This window comes from Grammomys surdaster, unplaced genomic scaffold, assembly GCF_004785775.1.
Source record: "Grammomys surdaster isolate TR1022 unplaced genomic scaffold, NIH_TR_1.0 125704, whole genome shotgun sequence".
NCBI classification, from domain to species: domain Eukaryota; kingdom Metazoa; phylum Chordata; class Mammalia; order Rodentia; family Muridae; genus Grammomys; species Grammomys surdaster.
The window spans coordinates 860167-882320 of NW_021620539.1; the positions used below are offsets into that span (position 1 = coordinate 860167).

At 40.2% G+C, this 22154-nt stretch overlaps 1 pseudogene; it reads left to right on the plus strand.

Moving 5' to 3' along the window:
* The first annotated feature begins 15015 nt into the window (after positions 1 to 15015).
* LOC114639410 lies at positions 15016 to 21771 on the plus strand (annotated as a pseudogene).
* The last annotated feature ends 383 nt before the right edge of the window (positions 21772 to 22154 follow it).

Genomic DNA, 22154 nt, shown 5'->3' on the forward strand with positions numbered 1-22154 from the left:
AAAGAAAGAAAGAAAGAAAGAAAGAAAGAAAGAAAGAAAGAAAGAAATTGAGCATCTTTGGAGTTACTCCAGTTGTGGTGAGACAGCCACTAGGCAAAAACTGCCTCTTTTCATCTACAGACAAATTACTGTCCAGAAAAGGACACACTTTCGAAAGAGTCAACTGATTATATCTGCCAAGACAGAGTAATCAGCCCTTAATAATTCTGTATCACTAGGTCTGTCAGATGATCCTGGGCCAGAAGGCTGAAGATCGGATGCTCCAAAGTTTTGTAGTATAGGAACTGTCCAGGTGTTCAGCGGTCTCTATAAATTGGCTAAGTTTTAGAAGCTATGCTTTGTGCTTCTCATAATTTCAGTTAATTCAATCATTCTGGATTTCTGATGGGGTTGAAGACTTATACTCTCATAGCCAATCCCGGCTATTTACTTTGAGAGAAAAGATTTGAGAGGATAATTTTCAGCTGAAACCAAGAAAAAAGCCAGGTTCAGAACTAAGTCTTTTAGTTAGGAGAGATGACAGAAGTTCTGGTTAGTCAACAAAACGTTGGACTGGGTATTAGGTCTATCTTGTACCCTACTGATACAAATTGGTATAGTTATGCTCTAATTTTATTTTGAGAGAAAAGCTTTATTTTAACAGGAAGGGCGATATGTAGGAGGAGCTAAGGTGGGAGGAGTAAGGAGAGGAAGAGGAGGAGTAAGGAGAGGAGGAGGAGCTAGGAAATGGGGGTGGGGGGAACATGGAGGCGAATGTTTGAGTGTCTCCACCAAAGATACTTGGTATATCTAGGTTGGGTATTGGGTTACACTTCTGATTGTACGGGGCATCTTGTTATTGAGCATTGCCAAACCTATAAAGCCTTTGATTAACATTTTTTTTAAAAAGTTACTAATTTAAAAAAAAAAAAGGATGAGGAGGGAGGGTGATGGAATACACGTGACAGGAAATCAGATGAGGAAACTAGCTGGAAGAAGAAAGGGAAGGGGCAGAGGGAAACAAATCAGAACTCTAATGACACATGTATGAGGATGCTGTAATAAAACCTAGTACTTTGTGCTGGGCAGGGTCCCAGGCGGGTTTGCAGGGTGCGGGCGGTGGGCGTCCCGAGTGCGGCTCAGCGAGAGCGGGCGGGGCATGGGGCATGGGCTCCAAGGCCATCCAGGAAACCGCAGCTGCAGCGGAGCAGGGCTCGGGCAGGAGCGGGCGAGAGCACTTCCCAGTGGGATTCAACAGTGCAGACTGCTGGCGAACTGAGGATGTGAATTGAGGCAGCGGGCGGGTGCAAATAGGAGCGCAGCGGCCGGAGCACGCTGTTCGCTGTTCGGTCGTGTGGGGCGGAGCCGACTTAGACTCCCGGCTGAGCCCGGGAGAACGAGGAGCAGACTGAGGCAGCCCAGGGGTGCCCCAGCACAAGTGTTACAGCTCTTTGAAATGCGCAGGCTAGCCAGCGACTGGCAAGGAATCTCGACAAAGCACTCCAACAGTGGGAAAGACCTCACACACATTTACTTTTGAGCTTTGGGCAATATATACAGTTTTGGGGGGGGGGGTGAGAGCAGGTAACCCCATTGGCTTGGTTTGAGAGCTTGGGAATGCCATATTTGCATGGAGGTGTTAATCCTACGTGATCAAAGGCCATGGACCTCTCCGTGGGAGGGTTGTGGGGAGTGGAAGCTAAGAGAGCCAGATGGCTTTTGGGAAAGTTCTAAGCGGCCTCCCCATCCTACTGGCCTTCTTCAGACCAAGGTTTCCGGGGCTTCAGAGCTTTCTACCAAGCTTTCTGGTTTTTTTCTCATAGCCCACTGCCCCACAACTTTGTATGTTAACTTAAAATATTAATAAAGAAAAAAAAAAAGAATCATAAAACTAGATCTTTACATCATATTTTAAATAATCAGCTTATGGACAATATAGTCTAACAAAACAACCTTAAATTTCTATTAATATATGGTAATTGAAACAAAACAACCTTAATTTCCTATAAGTATACAATAATGCAAATGAAAAAAACCTTACATTTCTATCACTATTCAATAATTTAAACCTATCACCCAAGGTGATAACAACCATAATACATCAAACAACCAAAAACCACCCATCCCAACTTAAGGGATTGGGATGACAGTCTTCTTATAATTGTGTCATGCTGAATTGGGGTGAAGAATTCCTGGTCAGGGCCCAAGGGGTTGGAAAATGGTTAATCCAAAAGAAGAAAACAGAACAAAACAAAACAAACCCCTAGTTTTGTTGTTCAGTCTGTTTTTATCTGGTCTATGTGTTGTCCAGTGTTTGTGGAATCAATCAATCATTTACTAGCCTATCTGAAGTTGATGCACATGCATATTTTGGAGAAATCAGTAACTGAGACAGTGTGAGAGAGTGAATCACACGGGCTTATTTCCTTTGTGAAGACATTCATGTTTCAGCTGATAATAGCTTTTCCCTAGTCAGATCTAATCTGTATAAGTTTTATTGGTAACCATATTTTCTCATTCCCTGTAGATATATAAATATAACCACATTTCCGTCTTAAAACTATTGCAGGCTTCCATTCTAATGTTAACACATCCTTAGAGTCTATTGGTTGGCCTAGTACCACAAGTTGTTTTTTTTTTTTTCAATAACTCAGTGTCTCTCAGCTGCTGTTGTTCCTTTTTCACCTACATTAAGAAAATTTAGAGGTAACAAGGCATTATTTAGTCTGTCCTTGGGGTTTTTTACTCTTCCTTTTTGCTTAATAAGCATCTCTTTTAAGGTATGATTGGGTCTTTCTACAATTGCTTGTCCTGTGGGATTGTATGGTATTCTGGTAATATGCTTTATATTATAACATGTAAAGAATTGTTTCATCTTATTAGATAGATATGCAGGAGAATTGTCAGTTTTAATTTGTGAGGGTATCCCTATAGTTACCATTATTTCCATCCAGTAAGTGTGTAAAAGCACAATTAGCCTTTTCAGAACTTAACACAGTTGTCCATTGAAACCCTGAGTGCATATCAACAGTATGGTGGACATACCTTTGCTTTCCAAATTTTGCAAAATGGAAAACATTCATCTTCCAGATGTCATTTCTTTTGGTACCCCTGGGGTTACTACCAGCTGGTAACAGAATCTTGTTGTATAGAGAATACATAGGACATATTTTTTATTATTTTTTGTTTTGTTATCAAGTGATAGAATTTATTTTCTTTAAACCTCTCCCATTAATATGATGTTTTCCATGAAAATTTGAGGTTTCTAACACATTTCCTATTAGCAATCTGTCAATTTCATCATTTTCTCAAGCTAACAGACCTGGCAAACCTGTATGAGACTGAATATGAAAAAATTACTATAATGGATGATTTCTACTGTTATTGCAGATCTACTTCTGATCTGCCTATTGCAATTGTATAAATAAAAAGGTTAATTCTGAATTATCAGGAATAAATCCAGCTGTCTCTATATGCAAAACAACTATCTCTGCATATAAAGAATCAGTAATTATGTTAAGAAATTCAGGATAATCTAAGTACTATAAGGATTGCTTACGATTCTGATTTTTGAACTGTTGTATACAGACTTTTAAGTGCCTTGCTTATTTTGTCTGATTAACAACCTGCCATCCCCATCTTGTGTGCATCAGTATAGAATGTTAATGCCTCTGGGATTGGTGTTCTCTTTACAATATGTGGAAGAATCTAGTTAGTTCTTTTTATAAACTGTATAATTTGCTTTTCAAACATTGGTTATAAATTTTGCCCAAGTAATTACTACAAGCTCTTTGCCAATCTTCATTGATCACCCATACTAACATAATCTCAGCATTTGTCAGAAGTACTATAATTTCAGCTGAATCTGCTCCTGACAATTGGTGTCTTATTCTATCTCTTATAATTAATTCAGAAATATTTTCTGTATATGTCTTCAATTTTACTTTGTGAGCTAAGAAAATCTATTCCATAATACTATCTTCTCTTTGCATAATGAGTCCAGTAGGAGAATGAATTGAAAATACAATCAAGCTTAGGATCAATTCGATCTACACATGCATCTTGCAATCTTTGTGCTACAAAAATTAACTCTTTTTCTGTTTCAGTTGTTAGACTTCTCGGACTGTTTAAATTTGAATTTCCTTGTAACATTTGAAACAAATTACTTAACTCATATATACTTAATCCAATTATAGGCCTCAGCCAGTTAATATCTCCCATTAATTTTTGAAAATCATTAAGTGTTTTCAATTGGTCCCTATGGATCTGTATCTTTTATGGTCAAATTTTTCGTTGATTGATCTTATAACCCAAATATCTAAATGAATCTCCTCTTTGTATTTTTTCTGGAGTAATCTGTAACCCCCAGCATGGCAGAATTCTTTGTGTTACCTTAAACATATTCTCTAAAACATCTTTGTCAAAATCAGCCAACAAAAATGTCATCCATATAATTATAAATGATAGACCGAGGGAATTGCTTACAAATTATTTCTAATGGCTATAGCACAAAATACTGACATAAAGTTGGACTATTTATATTCCCTGTGGAAATACCTTCCGGTGGTATCACTTTAGTATATGACTAATATTCAGAGTAGGTACTGAAAATACAAACCTTTCCCCATCCTGGTCATGCAAGGGTATTGTGAAAAACCAATCTTTCAAGTCAATTATTGCTTTAGGCCATGATCTTGGTAACAAAGATGGTAAAGGAAGTCCAGGCTGTAAAGGACCCATTGGTTGAATTACTTTGTTCACTGTTCTTAAATCAGTTATCATCCTCCATTTTTCCAATTTCATTTTTACAACAAGCACAGAGCTAGTAGAATCTTCTATATGTTAAGCCTCTACCTGTTCTTTTACCAGTCGTTCAAGTGCCTGCAATTTTTTCTTCTGTTATGGGCCACTGCTCTTGCCATACAAGTCAGTTTGATAACCATTTTAGGTGCAAGGCTATTGGTATCTCAGCAGTGGCCCCTTTTATAAATTTGGTAATTTGATCCCTGTGATGTCCTGGTTTTGGACCATGGGCACAGATTGTGATTTTTCTCAATCACCCATGTCAATATCTTCCCCAGGAGCATCTACCATATCACACTTAATTTCCTCATTTGCTGTCCCTGAAATTGCAGTATTATTAATTTGCATACCCTGTTATTGTGAAAGATCCCCTCCTCATACATTTATTGACATGTTGGCCACATAACGTTTCAATTTCTCTGTTTAACCTTCTGATTGCACACAGTTAATCCATCAGACACTTTGCCTTAATCTTGATAATTTACCAATCTTATAAGCTGTATGTAAACCTTCTGAAGTGGCCAATCTGGATTCTGAGACTTTTGGGAAAGTATCCTAACACTAGCTCCTATATCTACCAAGCCTTCTGTATCAATGCCATTCATTTGCACCATTAATTTGGGTCTTTGATCATTAACCATTGCTTGCCAGAACATACATTTTCCAGTACTCCAAAAACTATTGTCCTTTCTACTGGAGCAGCCTTGCCCTTAATGTAAGGAAACAACAACAGTTGATCAATTCTATATTCTGCACCAATTTGCATCTCCTTTCTCACATATACCATGATTCTAATTTTTCCTAGCTATCCCTATATACTTTACCAAGATGCACAATAAATCCTTGAGAAGTTAGCCTACTTCTTTCCAACATTATTGCCACTGCTCCTGAGGGTAAAAGACCATCCACACCAGTGGTTAACTTGTAGCATTCAACTTTTGGGGATAAGGTAAAAGGCATATCTGTGGCCAGATCCAAAGCTGCACTCCCTTCTGTAGCATGTGTAAGATCAGAAGTACTTAATTTTGACTTTCTTGCCTACTTAGGACTTTCTGTCTGACCAAAGGAAAATGGCTCGTATTGTTCATTGTGGGGTTTCGAGCTGACAGGCCCCTCTATTCACTTTCCTAGAGAAAAAGGTTACCTCATCTGTCTCTCTTAGACTAGCAATCTTTTGACCAATGTTTCCCTTTTCACAGAGGCAACAAAACCCTAGAACCTTTTGTGGTTCATAACAGCCAGAACCTGCTTGTTCTCTTCTATGAACACCAATGTCTGCTCTACCTGTACGTACCTGCTATTTTGAGCCCTGAATCTTCTAGCCTTCAGTCTCTTTGGAAATGGCAAAATTCTCCACAATTAAAACATCAGGCATTTTGATTTCTAAGACTTCTAGGTATGGCTGGCCCTATGATGCTAGCATGTTGCTTCTAAAAACCAATGTCAGTTGTCTTTCTTATCCATTTGTCTATTGTGGCTTCTTGTGCTTTCAATGGTCTGATTGCTGTCTTACATTCAATATTCAAGTTTTCAAAGGCCAATATTTTTATCAATGACTATCTGATTTCAGGGTCTGATATGGCTCTATTTATACCTGAACCCAATCTCTGTAAGAAATCTCTGAAGGCTTCTCCAGTTCCCTGTATTACCATCATAAACAAGGTAGATTTTTCCCCTGGCTCCTCAATCATATCCCAGGTTCTTAAAGCCCCAACACAACATTGTTCAATTATGTCATCATCAGATCAGATTTGTTCTTGTAAATCAGCATAATGTCCTTCACCAAGCAGTTGGCCTTTAGTAACATCCCCCCACCCTGCCTAGTATATTATGTTCTGTTTTTGTGGCTTCGTGCTTCCACTCATGATAACCGTTATAATGGTTGTCCAGTTTCTAGAAGAGCTGACACCAATCCCTACCAATCTTGGGGAATAACCCTATTCTGTGTGTCCTAAGTATTTAATGTTTAACAAATGGAGAGTGCTATCCATACAATACTATAGCCTCTTTAAGATGCTTTAGATCAAGCATTCCTATTGAATTCCAGTTCAGCTCATTATAGGCAAGAACATCTTTATCAGACACATGCTACACAAACACTGAGAAGGATGAAAGTGCCTGTATAGGCCCAAACAAATCCTCTGGTAGTGTATTCAACTGAATATTATCTAGTTGTACCTGTACCATTTCTTGCTCTTCCCAGCCCCTAGTTTCATGGAGGTGCTCTGGACATCCAGCAATGTCCTGTATAGAGCAAGACAAGTCAGTAGTTTACATTCTAGATGATTTTGATTCCCTATTTAATTGGGCAGTACATTCTCATTCTCAGACACCAAGCAGAAACCATGTTTTTCTCTTCCCATTGGCTCTTTTTGTTTCCCAAGTGCTTCTCCCTCTATTCAAAAACTCTCTGCATGCTTAGCCCACTCTGCAGTCTTCTGTAACATAAGACAATTGCCAGCTTTCCCCCCAGTCTTTTTCAAAAGACTATACATGAAAACCATTAAACAAAACAAAACAAAAAATCCCTTCAAGCAATAAGGTAGAAAACCACCCAGGGGTCATAGCTGCTATTTTGCCAACCTCCTTAAAGACCATTGCTAACCCCTCATAACCTGATTTTTCCTCTACCACATTCAAAGAATTACCCATTATGCCTAAGCCACATTGTGCACCACCTGTAGGCTTAGATTTTTTTTAAATCTACTTTTAATAATGGTTTTCAAACACTTTGATCCAGAAACTTCCACTTCTTAGATAGTGAAATACTGAAAGCATAACCAGCTAATTACAGAAAAGCCCAAATCAGGGTCAAAGTGCCTGTTTTTCTTGCTGGGCTCTGATTACAGAAGAGCTTACCCCTGTGGGACAATGGACCATGCCAGGAAACTTGGTAAGGTAGAGCAGGTCTCAGACCCTGGAAACTTGGGTAAACACACCTAAGATGGTAGGCACCTCCATGCTCCCTACCAGACTCTTGGCCTGGAACATGTGTGTGCCACACTCCCCACATCAGTCACATAGCCCAGAACAGAGTTCTCCATGCTAATGAGGTATCTAGAGACCCTGAGGGTTTAACCAATATGCTTCCCTTCCCAGACATTCCTCCTTGCAAAGCGTATTTAATCTCTGATCCACCCTGAGAAGTTGGTACACATCCATTTTCCACGATGAACAACCAATATACAGTTTGGAACCAAGGACTGTCTCTTCCTCAAAACTGCTGTTGGGGAGCAACAGATGATGATTTAGAAATTCATGGAATTAGTCTGTTCGCTGTTCAAAAGGTAGTGATATATCCAAAGGACACAGTGTTTCTGCTAATAATGGAGAGAGTGATACAAGTCCACTCAAATCCAGTCCCCTTTCCACTTTATTTTATTTAAGTGGTTTGAGGTATTAAAGTAGCCATTAGGAATAAGCCATGATGGGGCTGGAGAGATAGCTCAGCAGTTAAGGATGCTGGTTATCCTCATGAAGAACTAGTGTGAGAGTTCAGTTCCCAGCTGAACCCATGTCTGGCAGCTCACAATCACATGTGACTTCAGCTCAAGATCCAACACCTTCCTCTGGCTTCTGTGGACACACACACACACACATACACACACACACACACCCCTAAGTAAAAATAAAATAGGATCTTAAAAAGAAGCCATGAATATACAGGAGATGTAAAAGCCTCTGCAGTAGCCCCCTCTAATTATTTGGCTACTGTAAATGCTTGGTATAATTTGACATATGACACTTAAAGCTACTAAGTAGATTTTATATTGTGATAAGTTATGTGGGATGCAGAGACTTCTCCATATATGGTTCTGCCAAATCAATTGGTGTCATAATCAATGGAGCTGAGCAAAACTGCACACTATGTGGTCAACTTTAATCTTATTTATATAAATTCAATAACATGAATGAAATAGTTGCAATTTCTATCAGAAGTTCAAAACTGAGTCTATAGAATTTACACAGCATTTGTCATAAGATTACCTTGTCATTTGCTAGGTTTTTGTGCACATAGATATTTCCCTGTTTTAAGAGAGGCATTTCATGTTCCAAAGTGAGGTCAAAGTGTGAAGAAACCCCACCCTACAGGCTTCAGCTGTCTATGGATGCCAAGCCCACCTGAGAGGCTCACAATCACAGTGAGTCACTCCATGGCTGCCAGTTCATCACTGTCATTTCACAGTTCTCTGGGGGAGGAAGCTGACCCTGGTCTAGATGATTCTGAGAGAAGAAAAATGAGTTTAACATGTCGTCAAGCCCATAAGCCTTCGAGAATTCTTAGGATCCCAAGACACACAGACACGTCAAGATCAATCCTCAACTTGAGGAACAAAAGCTCTGCCAAGCTGCTCTCCTGGATGATTGTGTGACAAGGAACTACAACAGGTGCTATGTGCAGGCATGGCTCTTTCTATTTTATAAGAATTAAAACCACATGACATAGGGGAATGCAGGGGGTACTTTTGGTAGTTGATGGTCCTATCTTTCTGCATCAATTAATGTAATCAAGCTAATCCCCCACAAACTCATCTCCCAGGTGATTCTAGAGCCTGTCAAGTCGATAATTAGCACTAACCATTCATAGCATGAAGAAGCCCTACCCTATGCAAAGTCATAATAAGTCAGAAGGTATAAATGTTAAAAGAAACAAAACGTTGTATTAAGATACTCTTCATCCATCATGATACAGTCAATTAAAAGATACGACAAAAGGGCTTGACCATATTTTTAGAGTTGTACAACTATCACCACAATAAATCAGAACATTTTCCTCATCCCCAAATAAATCCATACTCACTCGCCTTTCTCTCACTACCTCTCGTCCCCAGATAACTACTAACCTACCTTATTTTCGGAGTTGGCTTCTTAAGAGACTTTACACTGTGAAAACACACAGTCTGTGCCAGCTAAGCTCAAAAGATGGTCCCATCTCACATTTCACTGGTCGTGTGTGAAAGTTCTCATCTCTCCATCTTCCACAGCCACTTAGTACCACCCTGGTTGTAGCTTCCCTGGCCTAAGTGATGTTTCTCTATAGCTTTGACTTTGTCTTATCCTGATTCCTGTCACTGGGCACCTTTTTATATGCTTTCTGGAAGTTTACACATCTTTGGAGAAATGCCTATTCTGGTCCTTTGCCAATTTTTAATTGTGTTATCTTTCCAGGTCCTTTTATCACATGTGGTCGCAGAAACCCTTGATATATTCCAGAGATAAGGCCTTATCAGCTAAATGATTTGCAAATAATCCCCCCTGTTCTGTGGATTATCATTTCATTTTCTCCATACTATCTGTTGGTGTAGCTAAAAGGGAGTGTGATTCAGGGGTAGTGCATATGCTTAGCATGCATGGAGACTTTTCAATCTACAGGAAAACAAAACAAACCACAAATACTTTTAGCCCCAGTGTAGTCAACTATTTGTTTCTTTTTTAATGCCTGTACTTTTGATGATATAGTTAAAAGTTCAAGGTCATCCTTGGCTATTCAATAGCTCAAAGAAACAAGAAGGGGGAGAAAGGAGATGAGCTGGGGTGAAGAAGCACCCTCTAATCTGAGCTCATGAGAACATGAACCTCTATACCTGAGTTTTAGCACTTTTACTTTCTGATCTATGACTCTTATCCACAAGTTAATCTTTGCATGTGGCATGGTGTAGGAGTCTAATTCCACTGCTTTGCATGGTGCTACCCAGCTGTGATAGCCTCCCTTCAAAGACTACTCTCTTTCTAGCCAACATTTGGCAGCTTGATAAAGAATTAGACCACATGTATGTGCACATTTATAATGGCTGCCTCCATGCCAGGTCCACTCCACCTTGATTCTTACAACTTTACAGGAAACTGTGAGATCAGTAAGAAGTGAGTGCCTTAATATTCTCTTTTTCAGAGTTGTCTTAATTATCCTGGGTCTCTGTTGGGGTGTAATGTGCGCATGGGCATGGGTCCGGTGGATGAGTTGTGTGTCCCATGTCTCTGCCACCCCACCAGGCTGAGGCCACTGCTTAGGGGGGCTGAGCCATGGGAATTTGACTGTGTTCTCTCCATGAGTGCTGGGTGGACATCGGGCTGTGAGAAGCCAAGGGGCTCCGCTCCAGGGGTGGGGAGAACACAGTCTGGGGTCCCTCAGGGGCCAGAGCTCTTGGGTTGGGGATTCCCAGGCCAGGAGGTGGCTGAGAACCAACTGGTCTCAAGCCCTTGGGCTCTCGGGCCTGCTGAGAGGCCGTGGAAGGACCGAGACGGGGGCATATGGGCTGAATAGACCTGCAGCCGAAGGGATGAGGGGGACAAGCTCTGGCAGCATCCCGAGGGAAGGGGGCTTTTGGTCACAGCAACTCGCTTGGCTGGGTCATGGCTGACTTCGCTCACTTCTTGAGTTGGTGACCTCCATGGCTTGAACATAGAGAGGTCGTCGTTAGGAGATTAGACTGCAGCTCTGTAGTTGAAGACCTTCTCAATCGTTCCCCACAGAGGGCCCCAAAGAAGAGAGGTAGTCAAGGTCTTAATATATGGTCTTAGATATTTTTTTGTCATGGCAGAAAATGGATGAAGCTATACCCCATATTCTCAGGGCATGCCTGAGGTTAAATACTTTTTGCAAGGAGGAGGGTCTGGGAAGGAATGTTTAATTGACTATGCCCTCTGGCCTTTAGGTATCTGATGAATATGGAGATGTCTTGAGAGTCTGTTGTCTGTAGTCATGCCCTCTACCTGTGCTGTGACCAATGGCCACAAACCTCTCTGTGGGAGGGGCCGTAGAGGGTTGTCTATGTGAAAGGTCCCAGGAGCAAGGCCAAACTCCTACCATCCCTGGAGGGTCTCTAGGGTTCAAGGCCTTCTCGACCAGGTACCCAGCTGCCTCTCACAGCTCACCACTCCACGGGTCTCTGGGATATCTGTATGAATTTTAGGACTCACTTGCTGATTTCTGTCCCCAAAGCAGACTTTTGAGAGAGTGTGTTGAACTTCTAGGTCAACTGGGGTGTATTACCATTTAAACAGTTTTTAGTCTTTTGAATTTTAAACACAAATGTTTGTTTTTGTTTTGCAACCTTTCAGAAAATGCAATTTTTGTACAGGAATTAGAATTAAGATGCTATAGAGCACTTTCAGAAATGGAAAGCTGTCTGCAGTCTGTCTTTCTCCACAATACCTGGCGCCTGTGTTCCTTACAGCAAGCCCACTGTATTTATTCTGCTTGAAGAGGCTACTGTACCTTGCAATGAAATGATCCTCAATCAGGACATTATCTATCAAAATTAATAAGACTTTTTAAACAGGTCAGAAACTATTGAAAATCAAAATTGGTATTTGAACTTGAGTACAGCTGGCTCCAAAGTGTGCGTTTTCCCCATTACTGCCCTTCAGGTCAGGAGTCTTCCGGTTTGCCTGGCTGGCTGCCAGCTCGTGTTTAAGAGTTACAGATTAAGTAGCTACTTAATCCATTGAAACGCATATCTGTCTCCTTAGATTCTTTCTCTTAGATTCAGTTCCTAGCTTTGCACAGGACTCTCCCGACCTGCTGCCTCAACTGTAAGCCCTAGGAGTTTCTTTCCATTTTTTCGGGTTCTCAATGCTAAGCTGTTGAAGCTTCAGTTCTTCACATACTGAGCATCGTGGTGAGAACTGTCCCTGTGTTCTTAAATGTTCTGTTCCTATTAATAATCACAGCAGCATTCGGGTTTTAATAATAACACAATTCCACGGCACTTCTCATCTTGCTCAAAAAAGAAAAAAAATTAGACATTTGCAAACCACAGCCTTATAACAATCAATATGACAGTGTGGGGGGAAAAGCAAGTACTGTCTCCACAATTTCCACAGACAGATTTTTCTTCTCTCCTTTCTTGTTAACAGTTGGAAGTCTTCTCTCCTAACAAATAATGCTGAAGAGACAAAGACCAGCTAGGAGGAGCCGATGCTTGAGATGGTGTATTTTTAGTCATTTTGATTAAATTATGGAGATGTGAAGTTGATAATTTATTGAAGGGGAACCGGGAAGTCTATGTAAATGTTTGCAGATGAATAATTAATGTGACTTTCCGACATCACTAGGCCTTTAATTAGAGTCACTGTAAAACAAAGCAAGAACCAAAGAGCACAATTATTACTGCAGCTAATTGTAACTTTCCTAAGTAGCATTTCAGAGTCGCTGTTTAATTTGCATCTTTAAGGGAAGTCAGACCATACCTAGGGTAGCATTTCCTTTTGATCCCACTTTAACTATTTCCCTTCAGACCAAAAATTTATCAATACATTAATGAATTTTTTTCTGCTAAAAGTATTACCCAAGAAGTTTAGGATTTGTGTATTTTCAATGTGCTAATTTTTATGGCAATGACGTTTGTGTTTATGTATTTTTTTAATGTACTAATTTTTATGACAACGTTGTTTGTGTTTCTTGGCTGCTTAGAAGGTAAAGTGACTGACTGCACAATGATTCTAATGCCAATTACCAGGTGCATAGTGCCACCCACTGTCTGTGGCCCCTGAAGCATTAGGCTGAGATGTTCTGCATCTCTCAGGCCATTCTCCATTGTCTCTCTCTTCCACTCTCTGTTCATCTTCTTGACTCTATTTTCTTTTTTCAGGTTCTTTCAATTATTGTTACTCGGTCTCTAATCACTCTGCTTTTGTCTCTTTTTCCCCACACTTGGAACTCAGAAGCACTTTATCCCTTTTACCTCCACGAAGCAGACTCAACAGCCCCGTGACCTTGATTGTTAAGACCTCCAGGTTTCTTCTCTTTAGTGGTGATTGTTTTCTGGGGTCCGATATCATTTGAGAGAAGGATGGATTTCTAATGACTGAAAGGCCTGCTGGTTCAGAATCCACAACTCATTCAGTGCTCTGACTCTTGTGTCCTGACTCATAGTTTCTGACATAAACAGCAGGATCCAAAGAAGGGTTAACGTGAACTGGATAAATAAATAATTCATAGCGAGAGGTAGAATATCCAAGGGTATTTATTCATCAGCTAATCAACATGATCACCTTCTGAGAGAGAAATAAAATTAGGACCAGAAGACTGTCTAAATACAATCAGAAAATGATAAGAGACTTTAAGGGGTGTTTGTATAAAGCTGGAACATCCTGGAAATTTTTCTCATTGGATACAGAGTATGTTAGGGGGTGTACCAGCCAAGCTAAAGATAAGTTATAGATGGTGGAAGAGTTAGTATGGATGCCAGTAAGATGGGCTATGCAAACAGAGTTCTTACAGTTTTTAAAACATCAATTAAATCAGAAAAAAATGAAAATTAAAACAAAACAAGCAAAACCCAAACAACTAGATAGCAAAGTCAAAAGCAAACACACATGACATTTATTTAAAAGTTAAATAATACCATATCCGTACAAACTACAAAACCCAAATAATAGAGATGAACCATGAACAGCCACAAATCTTGTCTGGTATAGACCTGTTTGCAGAAGACAGAAGCACAGCCACCAGGCACCTTCTGAGAGATGCACCTCTATCACTTGAGGATTTTTCCTCCCTAAGAAGTAACTTCCTGGATTCTCTTGGCTCAGAGGAGACAGTGGTGTATCTGACTGGTAGATTTGGGAAGAATAAACTGGGTGTGCTTGTCTTTTAATCCCCCTCCTTCCCAGGAGTAAGTTACAAATAGGCTCACTCTCTTCTTTACTCCTCCAGGGACAATCCTATACTAGGAGGAGGTGCTACATGGAGATTTGAAGATGAAGCCTGTTCATGCTGGAACTCTGGATCAGCAAGCAAGTTTCCTTAACAGATTAAAAGCCAAAGCCCTCAATAATTAAAAGTGTCTCAGTAGCAAAGGTAAAATTTGGGCTTTGTTTCCCCACTCTTTTATTTCTCCAACAAACACAAACTTATTTTAGAATCTAAGTCAAAAAGAAAGCACCTTTACTGACGCTGTAAAGCAGACTTAAAGAGGGAGTGCTTCAGAGATGACAGGTTTCATTCTTGCCTTTTTAAGTTTAGAGTAGTTTGTATGAGTGGCGGTGTGATGCGGTGGTGGAGTACTCTGTTGGCACTGTACAAGTTCCAGCATCAGCTTCTCTACTTATGTGTCGTGCTACACACTCAATCCCTGCAATCTATTTTCTGTCTGAAAATACAGGAATGTTAATTCTTACCTCTTACAGCTATTGTGAGTAGTGAAATAATAAAAATACAACAGGAAATATCCAGACTGTACAACGTATCGTGTCTTCTCTGAGTATGCCACCCCTGCTTTTAGTGTGGACATGACTTACCATAAGACCAAGTTCTCTGAAACACAAACTGTGTCTGGTTATAAGACCTGCACAGCTCCTGGCATGGAACAGAGCCTAATGCTGTGTGGATGGACGAAACAGGAGGTGAGGTTGAAAGCCTGAGGCAGGAGCCCTGTTCTTCAGTGAACCAGAACCCTTTACTAAGAGAAAAAAATTATCGCTTTAGCTTACTTCACAGTTTATCAGAAAGCTAGAAAGTGTGTTTTATAATTATTGGCAAATGTATATAGAAACTATATATTAAAAAAAAAGAAAAGAAAAAAGTCTGTTATTCAATGGTGAATCTTTGCTGCTCTCTAGTGGAAGAAAAACACAAAGCAGTGAACAGTGTTGGCCTCAGCAACTGGTGATCAGAGGTGGATATGATCTAAATACTTTGTGCTCATATGTACAACTACAAAAGAATAAATAAAAATTGTGAAAGTCATTTCTGAATATCGAAACAGCTTTTCCTCCTGTTTTCCAAGCAGATGGTCTCATACCTTTTTCAAGTTTTTTTTTCAACATTTGCATTAATGTCTCAGACAATTTATTTGCATTCACAATATAGTTCTGAGGGGTAATCTGAAACATTGTATAAATTTTGCATCAATTATATCCAGTTTTAAAATAAGCAACATGAAAGTCGGAAAACAGTTGCAAGTGGAGAACATCATTTAGAAATACAACAGGTGCCAAGGATCCTTGGGTTCTGTTTTCACATAGACGTGCTCTAACTTCAGATTGCATCCCAATTTTAGGTCTCTCAGATGCCCACAGCAGGGTCCCAAAGAATCCTCAATTCGATCCAGACACTTTTCTGAGTCCTGAGGAGCTTTAAAACCCAGTAAAGGGAAGGTTGGTTGAAATATAACAACATAAAAAGACATAGTCTTTACATGTAAAAAGAAAAGTCCATGGCCACGTGGTCCGTGCTGCTGTATAAGATGACAGGCAGCGATCTGTCAGAATACCGCTGTATTGATACAACTCTAGAGACTGCAGGGAGAGGAGGTTTACAGTGCAAATGCTTCCTAGAGTAGGCAGAAAATGAATGGGTTCTGGAAAGGTGGGTAACGTGTTCAATGAATATGTAACGGCGTCTTTGGAGAAGTCAGGAGTAGAACACTGGATTAGAAAAGTGCAGCACCAACTTCAGGGAAAGGTCTAAGCAGGAACTGTTGCTGTGGTGGGCATGTTCAGAAAAGCAATCAAAGTATAACCAAGTTAGAACCCCGTGAGGAGGATCAGTAGGACCCATATTGAACTCAGACTTTGTCAGTTTTGAAAAGTTGTTGGAAATGTATAAGGGATCACAATGATTTGAAAGAACAAATTATAAGGTTAACAGGGTCAGTTAGAGGGGCCATGATACCGCCCAGACACAAGAATCAGAACTGAAGCTATAATGGTGATCCGGAAAGAGAGAGATTGTCTCAGGAGGAAAAACCAAGTCTTTCAGCAGCTGACTGATGCCAAAGTGAGTAAGTCTGGAGATGGAGTGTGAGAGAACGAACAGGTCTCTGAGGTTCCAAGTCTAAGCATCTAAGAGCATCTGGGAGCCAGGGAAACACAGATCACATGGTTAGAGAAGCCTCTGTATCACACTATTTGATACATGTGCTTAAGGGACAAAGTTATTCTAGTGTCTGATACTACTTAGAAATTTTACACTTATCAACCAGGTAAGGAAACAGAAGGTAGATCAAAAATGTGTAACTTCATAGTTCATCATATTTAAATGTATAACAAAAATCTAAAAGTTACCTTTGACCTTAAGTTTATAAGACTCATTTTATTTCATTTTTTAATCTTTCTATTTGACACTATATATGTAATATAATGTGGTTTCCATGCATGGATGCATTTTGCAGTGATCAAAGCAGGGTCACGGCATACCCACCATCTCAAACACTTATCTTGTCTCTGAGGTAGAATGTTCAAAAATCCTCTCTTCTGGACACTTCTAAATGTGCACAACATAACTGTTCATGGGAGTCACAGTGCTGTGCAAAGGAACTGTGACTCCTTATCCGACACACCCTGTGCCTGGTCCAGTTCTGGGAAACCATCATTCTTTTCTGGGATGAACACCCACATTCCAAACCTAGGAGGCAGGATAATAAAATATGTGTCACTCAGTGTTTGACTTATTTCTCATCTGACACTTAAGTGAGTGATTTAAACGTTGCCTGGTAACTGTTTACACTGCTTCCATCACATTCCCTCCTTCCTTCCCCTCCTCCCTTCCCCACGGAAGGGACAGAAACCAGAGCGTGATGCATGCTCTGTCGTGCAAGCACTCTACCACTGAGCTCCACCCATAACCATCCCATCATACCTTTTCACACGGCAGAACAGAATTCTTTATTTTTCATATCGAAGTCCTTTTTAGATTACACAATCTATGAGGTTTAAGCGCTATTTCCTATACTGTGGACATTGTTTGACACACAGCAAGTGTTCGAGCAGAGATTTTAATTTTAAATTAATTTTAACTGAACTGTTAGAACTCATCTGGAAAGAACAGAGATAATTTGTTGAAACATCACCTTTGGTGGCCTAAGCCCTCCATATCCCTCTGTATATCCCTGTGTTTGAAGTACTGAGATGTGGTATCAGAAATAGAAGTATTAGCTAAATAACTCCAAGTGACGGCACTGCACTCTTCTTCCCATGGAGATTGGCCATATAGGTAGCTCCCTCTTGACCATCAAGGTCCCATTCGTCTTGCTACACCGAAGATGCCAATTACAGGGAAAAACAAACACACCCTTGTGCTTGTAGGAAATCCTCCTCGCATACATGGTTCAGAATTATAACAAAATATGCGTTTGAAATGCACATGAACATTCCTGAGATACATCATATGCTTAGCTATAAAACAAGCATCAACGGGTTTTAAAGGATTATGTCTCACAAAGGAGGCACTGGCCATATTTGGTTGTGAACTCTAGAAATGTCCTATAAAGAAATCACCCAGCAGATCATGAGCACTTAATATAAGTAAGGAATATCTCAACAATTATTTTAACATACTGATTCCTTGTTGCAATGTTGATAGTTTGGGATTTATTTAAATAAAATACCATCAGTGTGTTTTAATCATGCAAAGTATATTCATAAACTGCAGTGGAATTAAATTAGAGGTTAGTAACAAAAAAAATCAGAGAAAAGGTGGGGATGGATTTGAGAAATACTTTGAGATGATTCTAACTGTTAAAAGGAATCAACCAAACAATGCATAAGAGTAATATATAAAAGAAAAAGTATAGCTTACCAACCAAAGTGCTAATTGAGAACTGAAATTCTCTTGTTAAGAATATATAAAGAGAAAAACCACACACTCAAGGAATAAATAATAAATCATAAAGATTATAAAAATAATAAGAAAAATATTAAATTGATTCTTCTGAAAGAAAATTTTGACAAATTTTCATTAGATTAATTACACAAAAAAGAGATGATATTCAAGTGGTTAAAATTAGGAGGAGGAAGAGGAAGGAAGGAAGGAAGGAAGGAAGGAAGGAAAAAAGGAAGGAAAAAGGAAGGAAGGGAGGGGAGAGAATAAAGAAGGATAGTCTCACAAAAAGAAGATGAGAAAGGAGAAAAGGAAAGGAGGGATCGAGGCTAACTTGATCTTAAGAAGAAAAAAAGCCAATGCTAGATTTTAATGCCATGCCTGATTCCAGGTTAGATTACAAAGCCACAGGGTCTGGCACACGGAGAGACATGAAGTCAACAGGACAGAGTAGATAAAAACCCATACAAGCTACAATGACCCAAGTTTCGACAAAGATGTCAAAACCATACACTAGAGAATAAACAGCCTCTTAAACAAACAGCTGGGAAACTAGATTTCCACACAAAACTAAATCTCTTTCACCCTGTGCAAAACAAAATCAACATCAAATAGATCAAAGATCTGAAACTCTTAAACACTTTGAGGAAAAGGGACAGAAGACACTGAAAACATCAGCATAAGTCACTCAAAAAAATAGTGGCTGCAAATGCAACAACCCTAGATCAAGGCATGAGAAATCTCCTTTCAAATTGTTGTTCAGAGTAGTCCAAGAGATCTCCAAACAATTTTAAGCTATTCCCGTTGTCCTTGGTTGAAGGTAAGGCCCTACTGCTGAAAGCTCTTCATACATAGTACTCAAGCTAGATTTAATCTGAAAGCCTCTTCCTGGAAGACTAGCTTTCACAGTACCAAAAGGCATTCACATGATGCCAAGAGAGAGAAGAAAACAATAATAGTACTGCCCAGCAATGATGTCTTTGAGCTACAACTGTGAACTCAGCAAGATATCCCTAAAGGTGCAATAGTGATACTCAAATCTTGGTAGTGGCCAGCAGCTGTCCAACTGAACTTAACATGCCTGGTACTAGAAACCTACTCAATTTCCAGGGCTAATGGTGACATGAATCTTGCAGGAGAACTTACTAGCACCACTTTACTAGACCAGAGAAATTCCTCACTGCATTCTACATTCCCTTATACCTACAGATAAATGTGGCTCTCACCCCTCATCAAAGAAGCTTCTCTTTGCATCAGATGGAGACCATTACAGAAAACCACAACTGATCAAAGGTCAAAGACCAACAGATCATGGACTGCCAAGTGCATATATCTAGAACAACTCTTGCACCTGAGGCTTGAACAACATCAGGCAAGAGAGGAAGAGAGATTGAAAGAGGCAGAAGATCAGGAAGCCTACTGTGAGACTGTGTCTCCTGGAATGAAGGGGATGCTACATCCTTATTACCTTAACAATATGACTGCCTAAAAAGGACCTGAACAATGACATTAGTAGACACACCATTGTAAAAAGTATAAATCTCACAGGACCCCACCCCTACACAGAGAACTGCAGGCAACAACTAAGGATTGCTAAGAGAGGGAAAGTTAGTTGTTCCTCAGGAACGAGCCCCCTAACTGGGTGTCCATTCCAAGTGGTCCGTCTTGAAGTCAAATACACACAGGCAGATGGACCCAGAAGGTCACATTTGAATAGATATGCATTTACACAAACATGTTACAATAACAATCCAAGAAAAAGAGTCCATACATTTGAGAAGGAGTGAGTCAGGTGAAGGAAAGAGGGAAATGATATAATTATATTTTAATTTAAAAATAATAAAAATTTTAATTAAAAAATTAAAAGACTACCCTGAGATTATATCCCAATTAGAATGTCAGTCATTAAGAAAATAACAGATGGCCGGGCGGTGGTGGCGCACGCCTTTAATCTCAGCACTTGGGAGGCAGAGACAGGCGGATTTCTGAGTTCGAGGCCAGCCTGGTCTACAGAGTGAGTTCCAGAACAGCCAGAACTACACAGAGAAACCCTGTCTCAAAAAAAAAAAAAAGAAAAAAAAAAAAATAACAGATGTTTTCAGTGATATGGTTATAAGGAAACACACAGTGCTTATGGGACTGTAAACTCATCCAGTTACTATGGCAATCAGTATGAAGGCTTCTCAAAAACTACATAGATATTCCATACTACCCAGACTTCTAGACCTCCATTCATGGGCCTCCGAATCAACATCTCACAAAGAACCTTGCTCAACAGCGTTGGCTGCAACACTAGTCACAACAGCTAAGTGATAGACCAGCCTAGGTGTCCATCAATAGAGGAATAGAAAAGGAAACCGTGATATACATGCACAATGGACAGACTTGTCTCAGTCATAAAGAACAAAGTTTTGTTGTTCACAAGAAAATGGATACAACTGGAGAATTAAGCCAGTCTCCGAAAGACAAATATTGTCTGTTTTCTCCTATTTGTGGCCCTTACATATTATATACATAAAATGTGTAGGCCTATACGACATGAAAATATCCGTGAAGTTGTCTAAGGGACAAAGGAGAGTAAGAGAGGAGATGGTAGGGGTGTTTTCTGGGAAAACACTCAACATATACTTGGACAAAAATGTCCACATGCAACAGTACCACAAGCAATGAATATACACTGTGGAAAATAGTTTTTAAAGAGCAGAGGGAAGGGAATAATGAAAACTATCTCAATTTTCATGTGATGTTAAGATATATTTAAAAATTCTAAGGAATCAGAAGTAATAAGCAGTGTCCCAAAGGACCAGCCCTATATCCACACTTAAGCAAACTGTTGCTTGAAACTGAACAAGTATGGGGGAGGGGTGTGGAGAGTAAGCGATGATCATAGGAAGGATAAGTTTAACCTTCACAAACAGTAAGGTCTGATGGGGACAAGCTCAAAAGGGTCAAGAAGCTGGCTGGGTACAGGCTGTGATATACAGACATAACGTAAGCCCACACTCAACGGCTAGGAGCGTAGTTCATCAAATAAGGAACATCTTAGATAGCTCTGAGCCTCAGAGTCGGCAGACACAGCAAACAAGCAGTGGAGCTACCATTCTTGGCTGCAGAGCCTGAAAACTCTGATGTTCTAGTGGTTTAGTGGACACCAACAGCTACATCTCAGCAACAGGGAGATGAAAGACGGCATTAAAAGTATGAACACAAGTCCAAAAGAGGGAGCTCAACAGAGGCAGGTTGGAGCCACTGCCATGGGTAATCCATGGTAACCAGCCCCACCCCATGAGCCCCCCTGTAACCTTCCCCGAAATGTGAAGAAGCAAAAGGACTCCATTAAGGGAAAGGTCCGAGATATTGGGCTTTCTGCAGCTGCATGCAAGCAGAGGGACTTGGAGATCACGCAACAGAAGCAGAAAAGAGCAATTGAGGATGAACCCAAGTAGCTTTGTGGCTTCATGTCCAACCCTCTTGCCCGTGTGCCTGGAGCCAGTCCCACCATGCTACATCAAAGGTCCCAGCACCGATGGCATCTCCTTTTTCCCAGTCTGCTCCTTTTGTGTTTCCTTCCCCCTTCAGGTAGCCGCTCTCCTCCTGGGCCACTACTAGAGGTGAGCAAATTCCCCTTCCCAGTGTTTTGTATTCCTGTGGGGCACACCACAAAGTATTGAAAGTACACAATATCTTTCCACAAATCTAGCTATGCAAAGGATAATAGATTTTTTTTAAAAAAATTCCAACACAAGGAGGGAAACTACACACTAGAAAAGGCAAGAAAGTAATCTTCCAACAAACCCAAAAGAAGATAGTCACACAAACATAATTTTAC